This window comes from Globicephala melas, chromosome 4 (assembly GCF_963455315.2).
Source record: "Globicephala melas chromosome 4, mGloMel1.2, whole genome shotgun sequence".
Lineage (NCBI taxonomy): Eukaryota > Metazoa > Chordata > Mammalia > Artiodactyla > Delphinidae > Globicephala > Globicephala melas.
Window position 1 is genome coordinate 128,758,456 of NC_083317.1, and position 13,887 is coordinate 128,772,342.

Below are 13,887 nucleotides of genomic sequence, written 5' to 3' on the forward strand. Positions count from 1 at the left end.
TAGCAAACTAGAGACAAGACCAGCTAGCAGAAATACCCTGAGTTGCTAAATGGTAGCTGTGAACAACTGAGCCACCCTGGAGGGGACAGTGCTCTGGAACAGAAAACACATTCTTCTCCTTTCCTTGTTACTTACGTTGAAAACGGGCTGAATCAAGCCTTCCCTAGAGGCTTTGATGGGAATGAGAGCATTATGGATGAAGCTAGGTTAGGGAGGGTATGAGGTCTGGAAAGTATGAATTTTACATGAATGCTTTCATTGGTGGCTTCCATGCGGAGTGGGGAACTTTCTCTCAAACAGTTTTATAGCTTCCATGGCTTCCAAGAAGTACGTTGAAGATGTATATCTGTGTGTACATAGAGCAGATTAAAGTCCACTCATGGGTTTCCCTCCATTCTTTGCAGAACTCCACAGCATATTCCCTCTTTAGAGGTTACTTGTATTTCCTGAGTTCCATATCCTCCAGGCCACCCCTCCTGGCTATTCCAGGTAGGGATGACAAAATATTTTATCTCAGAATGATGGCTGCTTCATCTGTGCAGAAATTTCTGGATATATAGTCCTTTTATTAAAAAAGGTTCCAAGACTGCCTGGTGATGAAAAATATGCTGAGGCAGGAATACCTAGTAGGTGGCACCTATTCATAGAGAGTAGAGGATATTACATTTTTATTAAAAAGCTTATCTGATGTTTGGAAAACGTTGCCCTGAGTACCATTTATGATCCTGTCAGAAATTACTTAACTGTCATTTTGCAAAAATATTCCATACTTAATTTCTGTTTCTACTCCTCTCCCATCTCCTTGAGGCCTCAATAGTTATACGCCAGTTATCGTGTATGTTGAATAAGGAGGCAATAAGGAGAGTAAGTTTGCTTTAATGCAACTGAAGCAGGGTTGATGGTAGAGGCTTCATTTCTGGGCGGAAAAACTCTCAAAGAAAAGTTAATTCTAGAAATGCAGTGTCAGACACTGGCTGCTTATTTCCTGTCAGAATGGAAGGCATTTTCTTCCTTTTGGTAACCTAACTTGCTGTCTGTGAGCTCTCAATGCAGATCTGGGAATGAATTAAAGAGTGAAGTCTGAACTGAGACTCATTCACAGTAACTATTTGAGCTCCTGTTGCTAAGCATGAGCCAAATGCTAGGGATACAATGGTGAAAAAGACCGACCAGCCCCTTCCTCACAAAGCTTGTAGCCTAATGGAGGTCATCTGGAATAGTGGCTAAGTGATTTAGCCTTAGAGCATGGACTTTGGAAGTTGAGTTCTAATCTCAGGTCACTTAATATGACTTTGGGCATGTAACTTAACCCCCCTGCATCAGCCTCCTCGACTAATAGCAGTTCCTACCCCTTATAAGGGTTGAAAAGAGATTAGGTGAGAGGGCCTACACATCATAAACTCTTGGAAAATATCACATATTATTCTCGTGATGGAGAAGTGCTGGGGCTTACTGAAGCAGGATGGTGACACCTCATCCTATACTGGGGGGCAGGGTCACAATTTTTTTTTGTAATTTGTGAATAAAAAATCTTTTACAAAAGAGTATGTATTTTTCCCCCACTGTAGCCTCATACAGAAATGGGATTTCCAGCAATGGATTTGATCCAATCTAGTACCTAAAAGTATTCCAATGCTTTGTGGGTTGGATGTAGTAGAATGTCACCTGCATTTCTTTTGTACTTTCAAGGCACCAAGAGCAGTAATATACACAGAGACTTTGGAGGAATCTTAAGTTGGAGGGAGCTCATTCAGAACCTCTTGTCAGTGCCCTGGTGAGTCCTTTTACCCTAACTCAGTAGTTCTCAGCTGGTGGTGCTTCCCCCCACTCCGGGGGGCTTTTGGCAGTGTCTGGAGCCATATTTGATTGTCCCAACTGGGTAGGTCCTATTGGCATCTAGTGGGTAGAGTCCAGGTGTGTTGCTAAACATCTTACAGTGTGACAGAAAGTGCCTCACAACAGAATTACCCAGCTTAAAATATCAGTGCTGTTGTTGAGAAACCCTGCTCTAACTCTTGCCCCATTACGGTTAGTGCATCCCAGCATCCTGGACTAAGCTCTTCTCATTTTGTACTTCCCTGAGCAATCAGTCATTCTATGGCTTTATCCACCACTTGTTCACCTGTGGTTTCTAAATGTACATGTCTAGCCTCAGCCTCTTTCTAAGTTGGAGACTGCCACGTATCCAGCTGTCTATTATGTGGCTCTTCCCATATGGCAGCGTGTACAAACCTGGACTCGTCCTTCCCATACCCCTGGTTCTCCCTATTTTAGCAAATAGCACCATAATCTACCTACTCAAAGCCATAAACCTTGTTATTCCAAGCTCCTCTTCCTGCCTCTCCCCTTCCCTCTTCAAATCCAGCCACTCTCTCCTACCACTTTCAATACCACATGGATGCAGTCCTGCTTCTTCCTCTCCATTGCCGCTGATTTAGTTCAGGATGCTACACTTTCTTGCTTGGATTATTGCAATAGTTTTCTAACACTTGGTCTTCTTGCCTTCGCTTCTATCACATACCCTTTGCTTTTGCCATACCAGACTGTTTACAGTGTCAGAATAGGTCTTGGGACCTAATGCCACGGTACAATACCTGTTTTTCAGTGGCCTGCAGTGCCCTTCCCCCTTTGGTTAACTTGTGCTCATCTTTTAATCTGAGATGTCATTTAAAAGGTTCTTGATTCCCAGTGCCTGAGCTTCCACCATCTCTTATTTAGATGTCTGTAATGGCCTCCTTATTTGTCTTCCTGCCTCTATTGCCCCTCTACCAATGTAGCAGAGTAATCTTCAAAAAACGCAAGTGGGGTTACACTACTACCTTGTTTAACTTTTTTCAGTTTCTCCCCTAGGCCCTGCATGATATGGCCCCTGCTAATCTTTCCAGCCACATTTCCCTCTGTTGCTCACTATACTCCAGCTACACTGGCCTTTTAAAATGTCCTCAACACAGTTTCCTGCCTCAGAGCCATTGCTTATATTTTTCCCTCTGCCTAGAACATTTTTGCTCCCTGCTTTTTGCATAACTTTCCTTCTCAAATTTTAGGTTCTCATCACCTCCCTAGGAGATTCTTCTTCCCTCAGCATCCTAAGTTGCAAGCCTCTCTCCATTATCGGTTTACCCTGTTTATTTCTTTCATAACTGTATAATTAAATAAATGTCATCCCTACTCAACTGTAAAGTGTCCATTTTATAACTCACTAATTTTCTTGGGCTATATAGTCTAGTGCCTGGTGCTAGGTGCTTAAAATGTACTGTTGAATGAAAAATGATGTCCTAATGCTTTTGTAAAACTGTGTGTTGAATTGTTGGGGAAGGCTGGAGTCAGTAAAATGGTGAGGGTGCAGAAGTCACCTTGAAGTCACTAAAGTCAGAACTGCAAGAGCCTTAATCTTTATCCTGCTCTCCAGGAATTCCTGAGGGAGAGAGAATGTTTACTGATTCCTTCTAAATGACCAATTCCAGGTTTACTCGTAGGTCACTGGGATTCCTCTGGGCTCAAATGAAATTATTTTATGAGGTATTCTCTGTTAATTGGCCATTTTTAAATGAGTAGAGTGGTCAGAGCTTTAAAGCAGAACTCATAGAGTTCACAAACAGTTCACTAAGAAACCCTAGATATCAAATTGAGAACAAATTCTTTAACTTAGTAGTAACATAGTAGCAACTACTAGTAACTTCATAGTTAGCATAAGGGAAAATGATGGTTCATATACTTTTGCAATTTGCAAAATATCAAATATCATATTTTTGCTAGCAATATGATAGCCTTTAGAAACCTGTTTCCCTAAGTAAGTTTCCCCTTTCAGATGAGCAATTTCTGGGCAAAAGTATTAGGACTAGTTCTGCAGATTCCTGGGATGGAAGTATAATAGCTGGAATGAGCAGAAATAATGACTGGCACATATGTGGTCTGACAAAGAATTTGTATGCAGTTTCAGGGTGTTGTCTGGGAGTTGTGGTTTGATTCCACTTCTGGGATTCTGACTACAGGGGCAAAGGGATAGAGTATTTGATTCAGGGCTTATCTGAGGAAATCTAAGATATATGCTGGCTATATGTATAAAATAAACTGTTAAATAGTTCTCTGAATTGGAGTCTATAACACTTTAGAAATAGGAGTGGATGAATTTTACCTTTATACTTTTAAGAACAGATAACCTAAGTCATTTATATAAAATGGATTACCTGAAATATCAATACTTTAGAAGTTAGATATTTGGTTCAGAGAATTTCCTTATTGACCCATTCAGTAACTATTATAGAAAATCTTTTGCTTCAACTTTTGTTAAAATTTCTTAATATGTACCACCTCCTTTCCTGCCTCAGAAAGTTGATCCTACTTCATTTTTTTCTTTATTTTTGGTTGCGTCAGGTCTTAGTTGCGGCACGTGGGGTCTTCGTGCGGGATCTTTCATTGAGGTGTGGGCTCTTCGTTGTGGCACCCGGGTTTCCTCTCTCTAGTTGTGGCATGTGGGCTCCAGGGCGTGTGGGCTCTCTTGTTGAGGCACGCGAGCTCAGTAGTTGTGGCGCGTGGGATTAGTTGCCCCGCAGCATGTGGGATCTTAGTTCCCGACCAGGGATCAAACCCGCGTCCCCTGCATTGGAAAGTGGATTCTTTACCACTGGACCACCAGGGAAGTCCTGATACTACATTTTTGATGGCTGAGGATCTCTTGCAGTTCTAGAGTCATGAGTCATCAGTTATTAATTCTTATTTATTTTGGATGTAGATAGTATAAAAATTTTAGAATAAATTTTAGATTATAAAATAATGACTCAGAACTATTGGACTTGTAAGATTATAACTCATGCCCCAATGTATACACACACGTACCCCACCCGCCACGATCCCTGCTCTTCTGCTAAATTCTCCCACCTCACTCAGGACAGCCGGGCTCCATACAGCCCCTTACCCCAGACTTGACTCTCAATAGCATACATTCCTGGAGGACTGCTCCAGTGGGTTTCTGACGGGCCTTCTTTGCCTACAGTGTCTTATTTTCCAGTGCTGAATGAAGCAAATGTAGATCTCATACAAGGTGTAAGTCAGTACATGTTTATATTTAGTATAAAGGAGAAATCCACCTTTAAAAACATTCAGTAGAAAACAGTTCTTAAATTATCTAAATGTCCCGATGATAGGGAAAGTGGATGTGTTATTGCTTGAGAGAATACTCTGAAGCATTAAAAGTCATGTTTTTGAATACACTAGTAACATTAAGCATCAAAAAGAAATATACCAAGGTATAAATAATGGTTACCTCTGGATGACTGAACCGAGGATGATTTTAATCTCTTTATATTTTGCAATTTTTCTGCAGTAAGCTTATCTTTCTCTACTAATCAGATAATGACTCTCAGAATGAAAAAGAAAATTGTGTTTAAGTTAATCAAATGTAAAGCTGTTGGTGAAACACCAGAATATCCGGTAAGAAAGTATTTTTGAGATAATGTAAAAGACTCTTAACTAAAAATCTGAAGTAATCAAGTATTTGTCAGATTGGCAGAGAATCTTGTTTCTAATTATTACAGGCTGCGTTTTCTTAAGATAGCAACATAGAGGACCTTTAGCCTGCTTTTCACAGTTTCTGTGGAGTTTTAAACTTTATTGCAGAAACCATAAGAATGTTAACTATAAGTTTGGTGTCATAACCTGTTGTCTTCATATAGGTGACACATAGTCATGGTCATTTAGTTGACTAGGTATATGTAACTGGTACCCTGGCTTCCCCTATGACCGTTCATTACTTTGATGCTAGATGGGATACTTCACAATGTTTGCAAACTCATACTTATGGAGACCATTTACCCTCTTTCACCTCACTAAAATATGGAGTCATTACCAGATTACTTATTATTTTTTAATTACTAGGTTGCTTATTGAAGGCATTACCTAAGTACGAGCCTTGAATCAGGAGGTACAGGCACTTGGCCCAGAGGTGACCTATGATGTTAGATGGTAAAGTAGATAGAGAATTTCAAGTTGATTTTGGAGGGTCAAGTTGTTTGGGCTCCTGCGTTATCCTTGTAGTGAGGGTGGCTGCCAGGTTACTGCTGCCTTCTGTGCCACTCAGTAAACATTTGCTGAGGATCTCCTACATCCCTAACAGTTTGCCAGGTGCTGGTATTACAAGATGAATAAAACAAGGTGCTCTGCCCTGAAGGAGCCCATGTTCCAGTGGAAACACAAATAGGTCCATTTTTCCCAGGATTTATATGCCAGACACTGTTAGATACGTTATATACATTATCTTTAATTCTCAGTACAGTCCTGTTGTTCATGCAACAGATATTTACTGTTGCCAACTGTGTGCCATGTTCTGTGCCCTGGGAATGAAGGGAACAAGGTAGACAGTGGAATGCTAATGTAATACCTGACTAAATTATAATTCAGAGAGGTTATGTAATGTGGCCAAGATCACAGAAGTGGTAGTAATAATAGCCATCGTTTATTGATTACATAGGCACTATGCCTAAGGGCATAATACATTATGTACATTGTCTTATTTAATCCAGAAACAGCTTGGTGTGGCAGGTGGTATCCTCATTGTATAGGGGATGCTGAGGCTTGCTCTAGTGATTGATAGAGCAAGGCTTTGAAGTTAACTAAATTTGTCTAAATCCAAATTCTGTGCAACTAAATTTGTCTAAATCCAAATTCTGTGCTTTTAACCATGATGTTATATTGTATCTCTTCTCCCTCAGGGAGAAGTAATAGCTATTATTTGTCAGGTATCTACGATGTGCCAGGTGTTTATATGTATTATCTTTGATTCTCACAACCACCTTGGAAGGTGGTTGCTGGTATGTTCTGAAACTTAGCCTCAGGAGTCAGATAACCTGCCCAGCTGGTGAGTGGGAGGTAGAACCAGATCTGTCTGGCTCCTAAGCTTATGCTCTTTCCATGGCACTACCATGCTTCCTCCCTTTCTAATATTTGATTCTGGTAATTTCTGTTTGGCAAACTCATCCTAATTTATTTGTAATTCCTCTTGAGATGAAGCCCTAGGTGATGTAGCCTTGGAATTCTGGGTCTGGCTTTGCTTTTGAACCATGTCAGTCAGTTACTAACAACTATAATAAAGAGGCCTTTCTTTTCCTTTGTTGACATTCTAGTGCTCACCCTACAGGCCATGGCTGTTGTAAGGCTTCTCCTCTCCCCTTGAGATCTCATCACCCACATGTGCTCTGTGTAGGCCTTATCTTATCTCCCACAACATGAGAAGATGGGTTTCCAGCAGAAGCCTCTCATATGCACTGGTCAAATTTCACTACAGCTGGTCTCCGCATCTCCTCTCGTGACCCCTCACCTGTATTTCTGTCTGTATCCCTTTGCTTCCCCTCTCTGCCCTCCACACACACTGGCACCTTCTTTGAGCACTACCACAACTCGAGAAAAACTTTTGCTTGAGCCAGTTACCTATTCTCTTTAGTTGCCATCTATTTTCTCTCCTTTTTAGACTAATAAACTTCTAAGTGTTTAGACCTGCTATCTCTATTTTCTCCTTCCTCTAAATCAGGTTACAAAACAATATGTAGTATAAAGTTCCATTTCTGTAAAACAAATTACTTATCTATTTGCAAAGAAATGTCTAGAAGGATATACTCCCAAATGATAAGTCAGGCTATCTCTGGGTGGTAGATTTTAGGTGAAGATTTTTATCTTCATTTCTAACTGTTCTGCAGTGAATACATATCAGCTATGTAAACAGATAAAGGAGAAAAATAACTTCTTCCTGTTTATTAAAGTAGTACATGTTCATTATACAAACATTATAAATTATAGAACAGTATAAAAAACCAAAGTACTTGCAATCCCACAGCCCAGAGTTAACCACTGTTAATATTTTGGAGGCTTATCATTTAGCATGTTTATATAGATACACATTTTTAATATTGAGATTATATCACAAGTTTGTAACCCTGATTTCTCCATGTTACATTTTTGTGCAACACATAATTTAAATGTCTGCAAAATATGACACATAGATACCATGACTTACTTAACTATTCTATTATCGTGCATTTGTGTTGCTTTGAATTTTTTAATTTTATAATTACCTGTGACCAATGCCAACTGTTTGGATAGAACAGTTCTATCTAAATTTCTGATTATTTACAATTGATACCCAGAATTAGAATCGGGAGTCAAAGCGTATGAATTCAGGCTTTTACAGCATATTGTCAAATTAATTTCCAGGGAGGTTGGGCCAATTTGCTTCTACCAGCAATATGTTACTACAATGTGCTGCTTCTATGAGAGAGCAGTTAAGACACTTTAGTTTAATTGTACCTGCCTGTTTTTCCCTGCTAAGGCAGGTATCCTGTCTGTGTTCACCAATATCCAGTAGTGCTTAGTATACAGCAGGAATGCAAACATGTACTGAATTCATACCATCTCTTAAAAAATTCCTGCCAATTTAATAAGCTAAACTTTTTTGGGTGCTTGCTTTTTACAAATGTTTTATTTAAGTTTAATTTACATATCATAGAATTCACTGATCTTAAGTGTTCAATGTGTTTTAGTAATTGTGCAGTCATCACCACAATTCAATTGTAGAATACTTTCATCTCTCCATCTGCCTTTCCTCTCCCTGTGCTTGTTTGCATTCACTTTGTACTCTCAATCCTGGAACTAGGCAACCACTGATCTGTTTTCTGGCTCTATAATTTTGCCTTTCCTAGAAATTTCATATAAATGGAATCATATAATATGTAGTCTTTAGTGTCCGGCTTCTTTCATGTAGAATGGTATTTTTTAGATTCATCCGTGTTGTTGCACGTATTAGTAGTTCTTTCCTTTTATTTATTGAGGTATATTTGACATAGAATAAATTGCTCATATTTAAAGTGTATAATTAATAAGTTTTGACTTTTGTATATACCTGTAAAACCAACACCTCAAGATCATGTAAATCTCCACCCCCCGCCCCCCCCCCAACGAAAGTTTCCTCATGCCCCTTTAGAATCACTTTTGCCCTCCCCAGCTAACCACTGATTTGGTTTCTGTCATTCTAGAATTTTTTAGAAAATTTTTAAAAATTGTGATATTTTCTTTTTTATTGAAATATAGTTGATTTGCAATACTGTGTACTTCAGGTGTACAGCAAAGTGATTCAGTTATACATATATATTCTTTTTCAGATTCTTGTCCACTATAGGTCACCAGAAGATACTGAATGGAGCTCCCTATGCCATACAGTAAATCCTTGTTGGTCATCTACCCTACATACGGTAGTGTGTATCTGCTTATCCCAAACCCCCCAATCCATCCTCCCTGCCCCTTTCCCCTTTGGCAAGCCTGCCTTTTTTTTTTTTTTTTTTAATTTTGGCTGTGCTGTGTGGATGTGGGATCTTAGTTCCCCAACCAGGGATTGAACCTGTGTCCCCTGCGTTGGGAGCACGGAGTCTTAACCACTGGACTGCCAGGGAAGTCCCTAGGATGCATTTTCTAGAATTTTACATAAATGGAATCAGACAAGATTGGAATATACTCTTTTTGTCTAGCTTCTTTCACTTGGCTTGAGATTCATCAATGTTGTGTTTGTCAATGGTTCATTCCTTTTTTTTTTTTTATTGCTGAAGAGCACTCCATTACATGGATATACTATATTTTGTTTCTCAATTCACCAGTTTAGTGGATATTTGGATTATTTTCAGTTTTGGGCTACTAAGAATAACGCTGCTGTAAACATTCATGTACAAGTCTTGGGTAAACATTTCTCTTGGGTAGATTCCTAGGAGTGGAACTGCTGATTCATATGATAAATGTATGTTTAACTTTTTAAGAAATTGCCAAACATTTCTAAAGAGGCTACATAATTTTACATCCACATCAGTCCAATATATGAGGGTTCCAGCTTCTTCACATCATTGCCAACTGGTGATTTTAGATGTTCTAGTGGCTGTGTAGTGTATCTCATTGTGGTTTCAATTTACATTTTCCTAATGTCTAATGATGTAAAGCATCTTTTCATATATCTATCTGCTGTTTGTACCTCTAATTTAGTTAAATATTCAAATTTTTGTTCACTTGAAAAATTAGGTTGTCGTTTTATTATTGAGCTGTAAGTTCTTTATATATTCTGGGAAGAATCCTTTATCAGGATGTTTTAGAAATGTTTTCCCCCAGTGTGTCTTTTTCATTTTCTTAATGGTGTCTTTGAAGAGCAATAGTTTTTAATTTTGAAGGAAGTCCAATTTATCAATATTTTTATTGCTCTTGCCTAACCCAAGGTCACAAAGATTTTTCTATGTTTTATTCTAGAAGCTTTAGGGTTTCAGCTCTTAAATTTACTGAGATAATAATTAATTAATATTTATTAATAATTATAATAATAATTATTATTTTGGCACTTCATGCAGCTTGCAGGATCTCAGTTCCCCCACCAGGGATTGAACTCAGGCCATGGCAGTGAAAGTGCCAAATCCTAACCACTAGACCACCAGGGAACTCGAGATAATTATCTTTGTATATGGTGTGAGATGTGGATTGAGGTTCTTGTTTTTGCATATGGACATCCAATTATTTCAGCATCATTTCTGAAAAGACCACCCTTTCTCCTTTGGTTGAAAATTAATTGGCTGTATATATGAGGGTCTATTTCTAGAGTGTTTCATTGATTGTGTATACTTAGCAATTCTACAATGCCGTGATGGTTGTTTGCTTTGTAGTAAGTTTTGAAATCAGGTAGCCTAAGTCCTTCAACTTTGTTCTTTTAAAAAAGTGTTCGGCTATTCTAGGTATTTTGCATTTCTATATAAATTTTAGGATCAGTTTGCCAATTTCTATAACAAAAGCCTGCAGGGATTTTGATAGGGAGTGGGTTAAATCTGTAGATCAATTTGGGGAGAACTGACTTTTTAACAATACTGAGCTTTCTAATTCTATTTATTTGGGTCTTTAATTTCTCTCAGCACTGTTTTGCAGTTTTCAGCGTGCAAGTATTATAGTTCTTTTGTTATATTTATTGTATTTTTTCTTTTTGATGCTGTTGTGAATAGAATTCTTTATTTGAATTTCACTATTTGATTGTTCATTGCTAGTACATGGAAATACAACTGAGTTTTGTATACTGAGCTTGTATTCTGAGACCTTGCTAACTCATTTATTAGTTCTGGTAGCGTTTACACAGATTTCTTTGTATTTTCTACTTAAAGGATATATAATCTAGGAATAGATTTACTTTTTTCTTTCCAATCTATCTGAACACTTTTAATGTTTTTTTTCTTGTCTTACTGCACAGGCTAGGACCCTCAGTTACAGTGCTGAGTAGAAATGGGGAGGGACAGAAACATCCTTGCCTTGTTCCTGATCTTAGTGGAAAGGCATTCAGTTTTTCACTATACGTATGATGTTAATTATAGATGCCTTTTATCAGGTTAAGGAAGTTCCTTTTTATCCTTACTGGGGTAAGAGTTACTGTGAATGGATGTTGGATTTTGTCAAATGCTTTTTTTGTGTCTGTGGAAATTATGTGGTTTTTGTCCTTTATTATATGAATATGGTGTATTACATTAATAGATTTTCAGATGTTAAGACAGCCTTCCATTCCTGAGGTAAACCCCACTTAGAGTGTATAATCTTTTTTATATGTTGCTGGATTTGATAAATATTTTGTGAAAAGTTTTATATTGATGTTCATGAGGGATACTGGTTTGTAGTTTTCATTTCTCGTGATCTTTGTCTGGGTTTGGTATAAAGGTAATATTGGCTTTCTAAAATAAATTTAGAAGTGTTCCCTCCTACTATTATTTTCTGACAGTATTAATGAAAGATTGGTATTATTTTTTCCCTTAAATATTTGACAGAACTTGCCATTGGAACCATCTGGACCTGGACTTTTCTTTTGGGGAAAACTTAATAATTTTAGTATCTTGATATAGTCTATCCTGATTTTCCATTTCTACTTGAGCCAGTTTTGGTAATTTGAGTTTTTTGAGGATTTTGTCCCATGTCATCTAAGATGTCAAATTTATTGGGATAAAGTTGTTCATAATATTCCTTTATAATTAAGTTCTATAGTGTCCATAGTGATGCAACCTCTTTCATCCTGATTTTAATTTATTCCTCTCTCTCGTTTTTTCTAAAGCTTTATCTCTTTTAAAATCTTTCCAAAGAACCAACTTTTGGTTTCATCAGTTCTTTCATATTATTTTCCTATTTTCTATTTCATGGATTTCTACTCTGATCTTTGTTATTTCCTTCTTTCTACTTATTTTGGGTCTATTTGGCTCCTCCTTTTTCTAGTTTCTTAAGATGGAAGCTTATATTATTGATGTTCGACCTTTCTGGGCCATAAATATTTCTCTAAGCACTGCTTTAATTGCACCTCATACATTTTCATATGTTCTTTTATATTCATTCGTTTCAAGATAGTATTAAATTTCCCTGCAGTGTCTTCTTTGACCCATGCGTCTTTAGAAGTGTGTTATTTAATTTCCAAACATTTTGGGGTTCCCAGATTTCCTTCTGTTATTGATTTGTAATTTTATTCTATAATGGTCAGAAAACATACTTGATTTGAATTTACTGAATCTTGTTTTATTCACCTAACAGATGGTCTTTCCTGAAGAAGTTCCATGTGCATTTGAGAAAAATGTGTATTTTGCTACTGTTTTGTGGAGTGTATATATTGATTAGATCAAATACATTGACTGTGTTGTTCAAGTCTTCTGTATCCTTAGAGATTGTCTCTAGTTCTATCAGTTACTGTAAGAGGAGTGTTGAAATCTCCAGCTATAATTGTTGAATTGTCTGGCAATTTTTGTTTCATGTATTTTGGGGCTTTGTTGTTAGGTACAGATAACACTTAAAATTGTTATATCTGGCTACTACATTTTAACTGTTGGTGAAGTGGGAATTTTCATTGTTATTTCCTGGGTGAAATTTCTATCTTTTGATGTTGTAGAATTGGTTAATATTCATGTTCTTAACTACTGATTTTGAAGAATCCAATTTATGAAAGACTATTCAACCCTATGTGTTTGCTTTTGACTGTGATATAGAATTTGTCACTTTTAAAATATACTCATATCTATAAATAATTTCCCTATAAATTTCTCCCATCACTTTTTTGCTTTTAAACTCTTTATTTGCATGCAGATATTAGCTTAATATGTACTTTCTTCACTCCACCAGAGAGCCAACATTTTACTGACTAGACTTTTCTTGACACACTATCTTTATCATATACTGTATTGCTTTGCATAAATCTTCTGTTTTGGCATGGATTCTAAAATGAGTTTAATTACTATGGCTTTATAGTACACGTCCCCTGTGCCCCACCATACCTTTGTTTCTTTTCAGAACTCACTGCAAGTCTTTTGTATTTATTGTTCAGTATGAGTTTTAGAATTAGCTGATCAAGTTCTACAACATATTTGGGGGGATTATATCAAATTAATAAATTAATTTTAACATGGGGAATGATCTTTATAACTTTTAGTGAAATTTTATATTTTCTTCACATATATTTTGGAGTCACTTTTTTTGTTGATATCACAAATAGGATTTTTTTCTATTATATTTTTAGCTGGTTGTTTCTGGGGCATGGGATTAATACCCTTTACCCATTAAGGAGGTGCTCTTAAGTTTGCTTAGTTTTATAATTTTTTTCCAAACCAGAAGATATATTTTATCACATGCCTTCAAAGAATCAGTTTATATTTTGTTTCCTTTTTTACTCCTTTCATCTGTTAATGACAGATTTTGTAAAGTTGAACCACTGTTGCAATCTTGGGATAAAACCCCCTTACTGATGATGTATTCTTTTATATATGTTGGTAGATTTGACAAATTAATCTTCTGTAGTTCAGTTTTAATATCTGTAAACTAGGGATAACAGCACCTACAAAATAGAAGTTTTATGAATTAAAATATTTA

The 13,887-nt window shown here is 37.1% G+C and overlaps 1 protein-coding gene across 4 annotated transcripts in view; it reads right to left on the reverse strand.

The window, feature by feature from the left end:
* Positions 1 to 13,887, reverse strand: part of PPP2R3A (protein phosphatase 2 regulatory subunit B''alpha) — a 222,679-nt gene that overhangs the window by 2,785 nt on the left and 206,007 nt on the right. The gene's annotated exons all lie outside the window — the stretch shown is intronic.